Source organism: Chiloscyllium plagiosum, unplaced genomic scaffold (genome assembly GCF_037043375.1).
Source record: "Chiloscyllium plagiosum isolate Xiang-an unplaced genomic scaffold, Cpla_swu_hap1 HiC_scaffold_27, whole genome shotgun sequence".
Lineage (NCBI taxonomy): Eukaryota > Metazoa > Chordata > Chondrichthyes > Orectolobiformes > Hemiscylliidae > Chiloscyllium > Chiloscyllium plagiosum.
The window spans coordinates 56,471,586-56,485,137 of record NW_028270165.1 but is presented as its reverse complement, the minus strand read 5'-3'; the positions used below and the strand labels follow the sequence as shown (position 1 = coordinate 56,485,137).

General features: G+C 46.5%; 1 protein-coding gene and 1 non-coding gene across 2 annotated transcripts in view; one reads left to right on the top strand and one right to left on the bottom strand.

Moving 5' to 3' along the window:
* LOC148144204 (uncharacterized) overlaps nucleotides 1-13,552 on the top strand; it is a 443,218-nt gene that overhangs the window by 341,744 nt on the left and 87,922 nt on the right. The gene's annotated exons all lie outside the window — the stretch shown is intronic.
* trnap-ugg (transfer RNA proline (anticodon UGG)) lies at nucleotides 12,570-12,659 on the bottom strand. Its single transcript is given in 2 exon segments — nucleotides 12,570-12,605; nucleotides 12,624-12,659. It is a non-coding gene; the product is annotated as a tRNA-Pro (tRNA).

The window sequence follows — 13,552 nt, the reverse complement described above, 5'->3', positions numbered from 1 at the left end:
AAGGTGCCTGCAAAGTTCCTTTTAAATATTTCCCCTCTCACCTCAGACCTATGACCTCTAGTTTTGGACTCCCCTACTCGGGGGAAAAACTTTTGGCTATTCACCCTATCCATGCTCCTTATGAACTTCTATAAAGTCAACCCTCAGCCCCCAATGATCCAGAGAAAACAGCCCAGTCTATTCAGCCTCTCCATATAGATCAAACCCTCCAACACTGGCAATAGCCTTGTAAATCTTTTCCAAAAACTTACAAAGGTTCGTAACACTTTTCCTGTAGCAGGGAAACCAGAACCAAATACAGTATTCCAAAAGTGGCCTAATCAATGTCCTGTACAGCCACAACATGACCTCCCAACATCTGTATTGAAATGCACTGACCTATTAAAGCAAATATACCAAACACCTTCTTTGCTACCCTGTCTACCTGCGACTCCACTATGAACCAGCACTCCATGGTATGTTTATTCAACAACACTCCTCATTAAATGTGTAGATCCTGCCCTGATCTGCCTTTCCAAAATCCATATTTCAAAATGGGGTCGAGAAACGTATAAGCCGTGATTGAATGGTGGAGCAGATCTGATGGACTAAATGGCTTAATTTCTGCGCCTATGTCGTATGGTCTCTTGCTGTCCTGGACACAGTGAGAGAATTGGAAGCAGGAATAGGTCATTTGTCTTTCCAGCTTTCGCCAGTATTGAACAGTTCATAACTGGATATAAATATACCTGCATCTAGATGGATAGGCTAGGACTTTTTTCACTGGAGCATCAGAGGTTGAGAGGTGACCTTAGAGAGGATTATAAAATCATGAGAGGTATAGATGAGGTGAACGGCAGGTATTCTTTCCCTAGTGTGGGTGGTTCAAGATGAGGGAGCAAATTTTGAAGGTGAAGAAAGAAACATTTTAAAAAGACATGAGGGGCACCTTTTTTTAAAAAGATAAAGAGTAGTTCGTTTGAGGAATCAATGTCCAGAGGAGTTGCTGGATGCAGGTACATATACAATGTTTAAAAGACATTTGGATAAGTCCATGAATAGGAAAGGTTCGGAGGGGTATAGGCCAATCATTGGCAGGTGGGACCAGGTTAGTTTCAGAACACCGCCAGCATGGACTAGTTCAACTGAATGGTCTGTTTCTGTGCTGTGTGACTCTGTAACTGTTCTGTACTGGTTTTAAAACCATTTTCTTGCCTTCTCCCATAACTTCTTTGTTCTTCAAAGTCACATGAACTTAGCCTTGAATACATTCACTAACCGACCTAACTGCAGGAAGATATCCCCACTTCTGAACTCAATTCCTCTTGCTGATATACCACTTGCTTTGCTCATTGCTTGCTACACTTTCTGACAACTGGCAGTGACTGGTGTAGAAGGACACTGAGGCCCCTTGGTCTATCCACACATCATCCTGATGAAGGGCTCGTGCCCAAAACGTCGACTCTCCTCCTCCTCAGTTGCTGCCTGACCTGCTGTGATTTTCCAGCACCACAATATTCAACTCTGATCTCCAGCATCTCACTTTCGCCACATCTCAACAGATCACCATTTAAACAATGCACCTCCTTTCAGCTTTTTTTTACACTGCAAAGGCTAGGACTTCACATTGTGGTACTGCATTTGTCATGTGTTTGCAAGTTGACACACAGACCTGGATCAACTTTTCCAGAGTCTGGCCCCTCCCTCGGTTCACTCTTGAACCCCAGAATGAAAACGTGGTGAGAAAAACACTGTTGTACTCACAAATGTTAGACAGAGGAAGGAAGTTACAGTCTGGAGTGAAGTTTAACCTTATGCAGAGAGAAGAGACCAACAGCATCTTCAGAGCTCATGGTCCAACCTCCGCATTTTCACAATGGCCTGCTCTGATTGGCAGGAGGACCAGACTCCTTCCGGTCCTCCAAGCTTGTCCACTGCTCCACGGAAAGGCGCTCGCGTGCCATTTCTGCGTCCTCCCAAGAGTATACGCAGTGCTTGCTGACACTGGCGGTCATGCGCAGTACTTGCTGACACCGCGGAGCATGCTCAGTGTGCAGGAATTTGTTACAAATTTTCAAGTTAAAAATCACAAAGTATTTGGTGATAGTCCAACAGACTTATTTGGAAGCACTAGCTTTCGGAGCCCTGCTCCTTCATCGGCTGATTGTGGAGTATAACATCGTAAGACACAGAATTTATGATCTTACGATCTTATATTCCACAACCACCTGATGAAGTAGCAGCGCTCCGAAAGCTAGTGCTTCCAAACAAGCCTATTGGACTGTAACCTGGTGTTGTGTGGTTTTTAACTTCGTACACATTAGTCCAACACGGGCACCTCCCGATCATGACAAATATTAAGCGTCCAAATGCGAATACGAGAGAAAAATGCCGAAGCTAATTTATTTTGCTGATTTTTTTTCCCTGTGCCTCGACATTTTATTTCTTTTGCATTTTGTTTGGCTGCTCAACGTTTCTGTCTTTTCCCCTAGATAGAGGTATTCCAAAACTAGAGGGTAAAGGTTTAGGGTGTGTTGGAAAGATTTTAAAAGATCTAAAAGACTAGGACGAGAACATTCACCCCTTACTGGGGGAAAGTGAGGACTGCAGATGCTGGAGATTAGGATCGAGATTGTGGAGCTGGAAAAGCACAGCAGGTCAGGCAGCATCCGAGGAGCAGGAGACTCGTCGTTTCGGGCAAAACCCTTCGTCAGGAAATAGCCATGGGGAACTGCAGGGCTGTTGCGTAAACGAGTGAGTCGAAGTGGGATGCTGTTGGGAAGGTCGGTGTGAATGGCCTGTAGGGATGATATGGTTCCACTGCCTGAGCCACGCGTCTTTTGAGAAGTGTGGTAGGAGTGGGTTCCAGTTCGTGGGACACTGACACGAGTCCTGGAGAAGGTGGCATTTGTGCGTCTCTCTCTTCACATTTTGCCCCCCTGTCCATTTTCTCCCCATCCACTGCCCCCTGCCCATTCTCTCTCCTCACACAGCACCCTCTATTCTCCCCCAACCCTCTGAACCCCAGTCTGTTCCCCTGTTCATTTCCCTCCCTTCTCCACAACCACCAGCGACCCCCCAACACCACCCCCCAACAATCGTCCTTTCTCGTGCCTCAGCCCTCTTTGATCGCTGTATGAAGTCTTTCTCAGGGGAGAGAGAGAATGGATGGTGATCACTTTACCTGGGAGACACGGCATGTGAGAAATAGCTGATTTTTAAAATTGAGAATAACTAATACCATATATTCAGAAACTTCGTTAAAGTCGGGAAGAATGTTATTTTTTTTTCAAAAAAAAGCTGCAGAAATCTTTCTGAAACTTGCATTGATGTTTGTGCAGTTAGGCCACAACAAAGGACAGGCTGTAAGGAGTGAATGAGTGAATAAAAGACAAGTCCAACCTTGCCCTCGAGGAGAAAGTGAAAAATGCAGATGCTGGAGATCAGAGTCGAGAGTGTGGTGTTGGAAAAGCACAGCAGGTCAGACAGCATCCAAGGGTAAGGAGAATCGACGTTTCGTGCATAAGCACTTGGCACTCGGCCATCGCTCCTTCAATCCTCCTGTGATGGCGCGTGAACTCGCTGGTGCCTCCGCAGGTGGGAGGAGCAGGTGAATTCCTTCCGGCACATACAGCGGGTGAACGGCCTCTCTCCAGGGTGGACCCGCTGGTGGGTCAGCAGTGCAGCTGACTGAGTGAAACCCCTCCCTCACATGGGGCACGTGAATGGCTTCTCTCACTTGTGGACTCACTCATGCGTCTGCTGATGGCTGATTCGACTGAAGCCCTTCCTACACACTGAGCAGGTGAATGGCCTCTCCCGGTGTGAATGCGTCTGTGGGTTTACAGCAGGGATGGGGAAGGGAATCCTTTCCCACAGATCCCACATTTCCAAGGCTTCCCCTTTGCAGGGAGCTTTCCTTGTGTTGCTCTGGGATTGAAATTACAAACAGAACGAGTACATAGCCTTTCCCACCGTGAGTGGTGAGACTTTGATTCCTCCAAGCTGAGTAAATGGTTTGAAGCACTTTTCACAGTCAGCGCACTGAATCTCCCTCACTCCGGTGTCTCAGTATTCTCCCTGCCACAGGACTGTCCAAAATCTCTCAAACAAACAAAAGCAAACATGCCTTCTTGATTGGAATGGCAGCTGATATTCAAGTACCAATGAATCAAGTGGCTCTGTCAGAGGTTGATGTATCATTTGCTTTCAGATTTCTTTCTGCATGTCACCCTGCAAAGAAAAATCACAAAATAAGTGATCACTGTCAGTACAGTTAATGAACATAATATAGGTGGCAATTCCTGTAGATTGCGAGATGTCTGCTGATCACATATTATCCAGGCCACAGAAACCTGAAAACTCTCATGAAGCCAGATAGCCTTGGCTGTGTGTGGAGGAAAACTTCAATTCAGTGACAATAACATGGAACAAACTGCCTACAAAGATGCTAGAAAGGGAGCTGAATCAAGGATATGAAAATGAAATGTTAAGACTGCTTGAGAAAAGAAAGGCAGTAAAATTGCTGAATGACTTCCTGCTAACCTATTAAATAAAACGTTGTGACAAAAAAGGACGTAACTCCATTACTACATTAGAAGGTGAATAATAATTACAAAGAAACCTTTACAACAGCCAACAATATCAGATATACACCATATTGAACAAAGAACAAAGAAAGTTTACAGCCCAGGAACAGGCTCTTCAAGCCTGAGCCGATCCAAATGTACTGTCCAAACCTGTCGGTCAATTCCTAAGCATCTGTATCCCTCTACTCCCCACCCACTCATGCATTTATCCAGACGCATCTTTAATGAATCGACCGTGCCTGCCTCGACCACCTCTGCTGACAACTTGTTCCAAACGCCCTCCACCCTCTGTGTGAAGTAAAACGCGTTTTTGCTTTGAATAAGTGCTGCCCTTGCCGCGTTCATTGTAATGGTAGCTCTGCCTCATTCTTAATTCAGGCAGTCGCATCTCGTTTAATGAAGCTGCTTTTTGAGAGTATTGATTGGCCGTTTTTGCACAAGGCAGTGTAAGAAACAAGGGTTTGTCGGGGATTTGAACCAGGGATCTCTCGCATGCCCACGCACTAGAAAGCTCGAAGCGCGAATCATAGCTCTATGACCAAAGAGCCACATGCCCCATTTTTGGAGCAATGTGCCAATCCCTTAAATGCTGCTCAGTTCCTTGAGAATCTAACCTTTTCGTTGTGAACATGAGGAAAGGAGCAATCCTTTTCTAGGATGCAAACTGTATACGTGTCAAACTGAGGGAATACACAAGGAAAATAGCTTTAAGAGAGATAGAAAGTATTTGAGCACCTTTGGAGTGTCTGCTCCCTCCCTGGATTCACTCCGGTTGCTACAAGTGAACAGTGTTTCACCCACCCCGACCTCCCCTTCCCCCTCGCTGCTGGAGAATGGTATATGGAAAGGGGGAGACATTGCTTTGCTCCCAGATGTTGCCCAGAGGGAGGGAGTTTCACTCTGAAACTGACAGGGCTGCATCCGCATTGTGACGTCATCAATGGAGGGCGGGCTGGACAGCTGTCCTGCAGTTGAGGCACGTGTGGAGGGGAGGACACTTTGCAAATCCAACTCTCCTCCAAGTCTATGCAGTTTGAGTTCAAGCAAAGCAAGGGGTTTAAATATACTTTAGAAAACCTCCTTTGTGCCGTGGGAAAACTCCTGCCGCGGGAAATGCAGTGTTACAGATTCATAGTAACAGAAGCAGGAGTAGACCATTTGGTCAAGCCTGCTCCGTCATTCATTAAGATCACAGCTCCACCAACCTGCACTATCCCGATACCCTTAATTCCCCTCCCATGCAAAAACCCATCCAACTGCGTCTTCAATATACTTCATGAAGCTGTTTCAACTGCTCTCTTGGGCAGAGAATCCCATGGAGTCTCACAGAGTGACACAGATGTACAGCACGGAAACAGAACCTTCGGTCCAACTCATCCATGCAGCCCAGATATCCTAACCTAATCTAGTCCCATTTGCCAGCACTTGCCCCAAATCCCCATAAAACCTTCCTACCCTCCAACCTCCAACCCTGGCAACATCCCTGTAAATCTTTTCTGCACCTTTTCTAGTTTCACAACATCTTTCCGATAGGAAGCAGACCAAATTTCATGCAATATTCCAAACGTGGCCTGACCAATGTTTTCTACAGTGGCAACATGAGCTTCCAACATCTATCCTCGATGCTCTGACCAACAAAGGAAAGCACACCAAACGCCTTCTTTACTATCCAATCTGCCTGCGTCTCTACTTTTAAGGAACTATCAACCTGAATACCAAGGTCTCTTTGTTCAGCAACACTTCCAAGGAACTTACCATTAAGTGTAAAAGTCCTGCTCTGATTTGTTTTTCCAAAATGCAGCACCTCATATTTATCTACATTAACCTCCAACTGCCATTCCTCAGCCCATTGGCCCATCTGATCAAGGTCCCGTTGTGATCTGAGGTAACCTTCTTTACTGTCCACTACACCTCCAATGTTGGTGTCATCTACAACTTGCTAACTGTACCTCCTCCGTTTCCATACAAATCATTTATATAAATGACAAAAACTAGCGGACCCAGCATCAATCCTTGTGACACACCATTGGTCACAGGCCTTCAGTCTGAAAAGCAATCCTCCATCACCACCCTCTGTCTTCTGCCTTCTAGCCAGTTCTGTATCCAAATGGCTAGTTGTCCCTGCATGCCATGAGATTAAACCTTGCTCGCCAGTCTCCCATGAGGAACCTTGATGAACGCCTTCCTGAAGTCCATATAGATCACGTCCATCGCTCTGCCCTCATCAATCCACATTGTGACTTCTTCAAAAAACTCAATCATATTCATGAGACATGATTTCCCAAGCATAAAGCCATGCTGCCTATCCATAATCAATTCTTGCCTTTCCAAATACATGTAAATCCTGTCTCTCAGGATTCTCTCCAAAACCTTGCCCATCACGGATGTCAGGCTATAGTTCCTTGGCTTTTCCTTACCAGCTTTCTTAAATAGTGGCACCACGTTAGCTACCCTCTTGCCTACCGGCACCTCACCTGCGACTATTGATGATACAAATATCTCAGTGAGACGCCCAGCAATCACTTCCCCAGTTTCCCACAGAGTTCTAGGGTACTCCTGATCAGGTCCTTGGGATTTATCCACTTTTATGCATATCAAGATATCCAGCAGATTCTCATCTGTAATATGGGCATTTTTTCAACATGTCACCATCTACTTTCTCACATTCTATATCTTCAAGCCCTTCTCCACAGTAAACACTGATGCACAATATCCGTTCAGTATTCCTTCCCCCCCGCGCCCCCCCCCCGCCCCCCACCTACTGCAGCTCCACACAAAGGCCGCCTTGCTGATGTTTGAGCGATCCTATTCTCCCCCTTCCTATCCTTTTGTCCTTAATGTGTTTATAAAAACCCTTTGGGTTATCCATGACTCTATTTGCCAAAGCTATCTCATGTCCCCTTTTTGCCCTCATGATATCCCTCTTAAATATGCTCGTACTGCCTTTATACTCTAAGGATTCACTCGATCTCTCTGTCGATGCCTAACATATACATCCTTCTTTATCTTAACCAAAATCTCATTTTCTCTAGTCATCCAGCATTCCCCAACCTACCAGCCTTTCCTATCACCCTAACAGGAATATACTGTGTCTGGACTCTTGTTATCTCATATTTGAAGGCTTCCCATTTTCCAGCAGTCCTTTAACCTGTGAACATCTGCCCCCAATCAGCTTTTGAAAGATCTTGCCTAATACCTGAGTCTTCCTCCAATTTAGAACGACAACTTTTAGACCTGATATATTATTTTCAATCATTATTCTAATGTTAATAGAATTATAGTTGATGGCCCTTAGGTTTTGCACCCTCGCCAGTATGTACATCCACATCGTGAATTAGAAAAGGTCCTTGTACACACTTCACAAATTCCTCTCTTTGGCAGATAGGTAAATGGGCAGGAGTTATACATTGGGTCCACTCTTCCTTCATTCCCATCAACCCTAACCCCATTCCCACCCCAATAGTCCAACGGCACTTTCCCCTGCAACTGCCGAATGTGTGACACCAGCCCATTTACCTGCTCCCTCCTCACTATCCAAGGGCCCAAACTTACCTTCCAGGTGCAGCAGCACTTTGCCTGCACTTCCCACAACCCAGTCGACTGCATTTGCTGCGCACAATGTGGCCTCATCTACATTGGGGAAAACGAAGCATAAACTGGGTGACTGCTGCACAGACATCTACGTTCTGCTGCAAAAAAGACCCTGAGCTTCCAGTTGCCTGCCAATTACACACACCACCCTGTTCCCTGATCAACATCTCTGTCTCAGGTTTGCTGTAGTGTTCCAGCGAAGCTCAGCACCAGCAGAACGAAGAGCACCGAGTATTACACTTGGGGAGCATACATCCCTCCGATCCCAAGCCTTGTTATCACATAGTCTGTCCTTACACACCACCTATTCTTAGCCACGAACAGTCTCCATTCACCATCCCATGCAGATCGTTATCAACTCCATTTCCTGTCCAACAATTCTTCCCTCGCTTTGGGCTCTGTCCTGATCTATCATTTACTGCATCCGCCTTCCTCCCACAATATCTCCTGCATATAAACCAACGTTTTACCAATCACCATCAGTTGTTTGGAAGGGTCACCGGCAACTCCTGTTTTTTTGTTTCTGATATACAGCATCCACAGTTCTTTCAGATTTTTATTGAGGTAGAGTTGGAAATTGTTTCGAGAGACAGAAGGAGAGGGGGGAGAGACAGAACAGACATGAACTGTTGATCTCCGTTGTTACTCATAACGAAAAATCATTGCAGTGCGATCACTTCCCTTAAGCATGAATAGAGGTTACGGGCAATCCGTGAGTTTGTGGCGCAACGGTAGCCGTCTGACTCCAGATCAGAAGATTGCGTGTTCGAATCACGTCAGGCTCACTGACGTCAACTTCTTACATTTCAAATCAAGAAAGGAGTACGTTCCCTTCAGATATCTGTTGAGCCGAATCTTCTTTGCGGAAACTTTAGATCTCGCGTGAAGCTTTGCTGTCAGTTTGATTTGTGAACACTGTGTCAGGGGGGTGGTGTGCCCATTGTCTGGGTAAATGCTCAGCTCCCCCAGTTCATCACGGGATTTAAACACAACCGTCTCCCTCTGGGCAGCCGCTTCGTTCAGTTGGTGACAGCGCGGTGTGAATAACACAATACCAAAATTTTTACAACATAATCCAGAGACTCCCAGCTTTATGTTTCAATCTATCAGGAGTGTGACAGTGAGTTCAGATAGAAATGTTTCCCACCAACAGCAAATCCTTTCCTCTTACTGGACACAGTTAAAATTATCTTTATTCAACAGGAGGAGCGGAAACTACAGTCTGGCGGCCACTCTCCACATTAACGGTGAGCCTGAATTTTATAAACGGTGTCAGTAAAATCCAGTGGCGGACACTGATTTGGTTCAATCGATTTTTTTGCCAAGCGAAATTCACCGAGAGGATGCTGCTGTGTGAAACAGCGTGGGGAATTACTGCAGGGCCTCCTGCGCATGGGACACACCGCAATTGATGTGTTTCACCTTCACCAGTTTATTCCCATCTCAGAGAAGAGAGGTTTGATGATTCGGATCATAGCAGCCAGACAGAGGACAGGAGAAGAGCACTCAGACCTTCACAAGCTTGTCACCACAGCTGGGTCATCGTGCCCCGTGTATCAGTATGGGATAGTGAGCTGCATCTACTGACTGGAAGCACAGCAAATTGGAGTGCTGGTGGGACTATCACACAGGAGAAAACGGCTTCGACCTATCAACTGGAGTGGCTCCCAATGCGCAACTCCGCTCACCTCAACTGAATAACTGTAAACAAATTACTCCGTGATTCAAAGGAATACTCCGTTTTGAATCTACATTGTGTCATGTGCCTTCGAGAATGATGTCAAAACACCTTCATTGCTGTGATGGAGTATCCTGTTGGGCAGAATATATCCGTTGTCAAATTTCCCACGTTCTGTTGGTCCAACTCTGATTTCACTCAGAATCACGAAATGTGTGACAGCACAGACTGAGGCTACGCAGCCCACCTTAGCTCTGCTGGTTCTGCACAATATGTAAATAAGTGTCTCATTCTGTCGCCTTCTCCCTGTAAATCTGCGCATTGTTACATTGAACATGCCCACCGAATTCCCTTTTGCGTCCATTGAAGCTACCTCTTTATTACTGTCAGACAGCGACTTACTGACCCCACTCCCTGTGCGAAAACGGTCTTCCCAATGTCACTTTTACTTATTTTCCTGATGATTTTCAATCTCTGCCAAATCGTTCTCGATCCTTTCAGGCCTGGGAGCATTTTCACTGCATTATTTCCTCTGTCTAAAACCCTCATGACGTGGAAAACTTCAATCAGACCAGCTTTCAGCCTTCTGTTCTCCAAAGAGAGCTGCCCCAAACTTTCCAATCTCCCTTTATTGCTGACATTCCTCAGGACGGTACCATTCACGTTAATCTATTCAGCGCCGTCTGCAAACACTTCACTTCCCCGCTTCCTGAAGTGTCACCCTCAGAATTGAGCGTAATACAGGTGGAGGATTCATTCGAAAAATCTGCAATACTTGTTCTCACTTTGAACAAGTGTTTCCCTTCGCCGTGTTCACTGCAATGGCAGCTCTGCGTCGTCCCTAATTCAGGCAGTCCGATCTTATTTAACGAAGCGGCTTTTTGAGAAAAATCATCGGGCATTTTTGATCAGGTCAATTTAAGGTATGATGGTTCGCCTGGGATTGGAACCCCTGAACTCTCACACGGCTGCATATGCTCGAAGACCCAAAGCTAGAATCATACCCCAGACTAACGAGCCACCAGCCATGGCTGCAGCCACCTCCTGGAGCAGCTGAGACTTGCTCAGTACGAAATACATTGTGCATTGCTCCCAGAATTCCAGCAGGGAAGAGTTTCAAGAACATCTGCTTCTCAATCTGTCTCCCTGCTCCCAGGACGTTGCTGTTTGTCCCGTCCCCAGGGACCGGGATCTCTCCACTGGTGGATAATTGAACTATTTCGTTTCTACTTGCAAGCTGTGCTGGTGGAAGGCAGAGCCCATTCACTCTTCTGCTGTCTTACACTATTACGTGAGGCAGGATAAGTCAGTTACAGTCATGCGTAGGAAATGAGCAACTTTGAACTTGTTCCAGAGGTCTTGTTAACGGAGAGAAAGAAAGGTGCTGTGCTGTCGGGACAGAGAGAAATGGACACCGGAGACTCTTCCCTCAGGTAAATTGATATGAGTACATTTTTGTGCAGTCTGCTTGGTGTTCAGAATTTGTCTTGACACAGCAAGCCTGCAGAAAGTCTTTTATAACACGGCTGTTGGTTTCTTTACTGCAGGAAATGGACAAAAACAGCAAATCATGTGTTTCAACTTCACCGGTTCATTGCCATCTGAGAGAAGAGGTTTCACACGAGATCAGGACACACCGACAGAGAACAGGACAAGACAACTCAGAGCTCCACAAGGGTGCCAGCGCAACTGTGTAAAGTTGACTAATGTTTCGATGTGACATATCGAGCTCAGATACTCTAAGTTTTGGGAAGCAAATGACATGGCAAGGAAAAGAACAGAACGCCGGGAGAGACATTCAGGAAGTCGTTTGAAAGGCAAGATGCTGGACAGAGTACCATCACAAAGGAAAGTCGCTCCAGGAGACACTGAACAATAGCAGAGGATGGCTTCGATCCATCGACCTCTGAGTCACGGGCCGAGCACGCTCCCGCTGCGCCACTCGGCTCCTACGCGCAGCGGCGTTTTCCATAGGCCCCCTCAGCCTTTCGTTTGGCACGTGGCATGCACGTTCGAGACTGATGTCACAGATCTCCACTGCTGTCGTCTTCTATGGTGTTGCGCAGACGTATGGAGGCTGTGTAAATACTAACTTTTTCTAACTTCCCACATTCTGTTGGTCGAACTGTGATTTCACTCTGAACAGACGCCATGCGGCCCACCTTCGCTCTGCTGGGTCGACACAGTAAGTAAACGTGGGTCTCTATTCGTATCATTCTCTTGCTTTCTCCATGTAATTCTGCACATTGTTACTTTAAACATGACCACCGGATTCCCGTTTGCGTCTAATGAATCTGCCTCTTTGTCAGTGTCAGTTAGGGATTTACTGACCCCAACCACTCCCTGTACGAAAGCGTTCTTCCTAATGTCACTTTTGGTTCATTTCCTCATGACTTTAAAACTCTGCCGAATCGTTGCCGACCCTTTCAGGCGTGGGAGCATTTTGACTACATTACTTTCTCTGTCTAGACTTCGCATGACTTGGAAAGCTTCAATCGGGCCAGATTTCAAACTTCTGTTCTCCGAAGAGAGCTGTCCCAAATTTCCAATCGACCCTCACCGCTGACAGCGCTCAAACACCGCACCACTCACGTCAACCTATTCAACGTTATCGCCAATCATTTCACTTCGCTGCTTTCTGTCCCATTGGTTCGCCAGGGAGCCCAACCCCGTTTAACGAAGGTGCTTTTTGAGAAAATTAAACAGGCACTTTTGCACAAGTCATGAAACGCGGGCTCGTCCGGGATTTGAACCCGGGATCTCTCGCACGTCTGCGTCGACGAAGACCCAAAGCGAGAATCATACCCCTAGACCAACGAGCCACACAGCAAGTGTATCTACACTACCGCACCCACGCTCTACCTCTTGAACCAGCTGAGTCTTGCTCAGAGTGAAGTATAGTTGACATTGAACAGACTGGAGCTGTTTTCTCTGGAACGTCGGAGGCTGAAGGGTGACTTTATGGAGGTTTACAAAATTATGAGGGGCATGGATAGGATAAATAGACAAAGTCTTTTCCCTGGGGTGGGGGAGTCAAGAGCTAGAGGGTATAGATTTAGGGTGAGAGGGGAAAGATATAAAAGAGACCTAAGGGGCAACTTTTTCACGCAGAGGGTGGTGCGTGCATGGAATGAGCTGCCAGAGAAAGTGGCGGAGGCTGGTACAATTGCAACATTTAAGAGGCGTTTGGATGGATATATGAATAGGAAGGGTTTGGAGGTGTATGGGCCGAGTGCTGGCAGGTGGGACTAGATTGGGGTGGGATATCTGATCGGCATGGACGGGTTGGACCGAAGGGTATGTTTCCACGCTGTACATCTCTATGACTCTATGAACAGCTGCTTCTCATTCTGTCTCTCTGCTGCCGTTTGCCCGTCCCCAGGAACCGGGCCCTCTCCACTGGCAGAAAATTAAAGCGTTTTCTTTCTAAACTTTTCTCTGACACCGGAGTGACCAGTGACAAGCATTGCCCTCCTCAACATAGGGTACAGAGAACAGGAGAAGACCCCGCAGACCTCCACGAGTGTGTCATCTCAACTGTGCACATTGGGCCTGTGCATCAATGTGAAATATTTACGTCGAAGTTTTTTGGGAAGCAGATGAGAAGGCGAGGTGCACAACAGTGCGCCGTTATACGGGAAAGCTGCTAAAGACGACATTGAGTGAATAGGAAAGATGGTTTCCCTTCTGGGTTATGCTCGCATCACGTACCGGC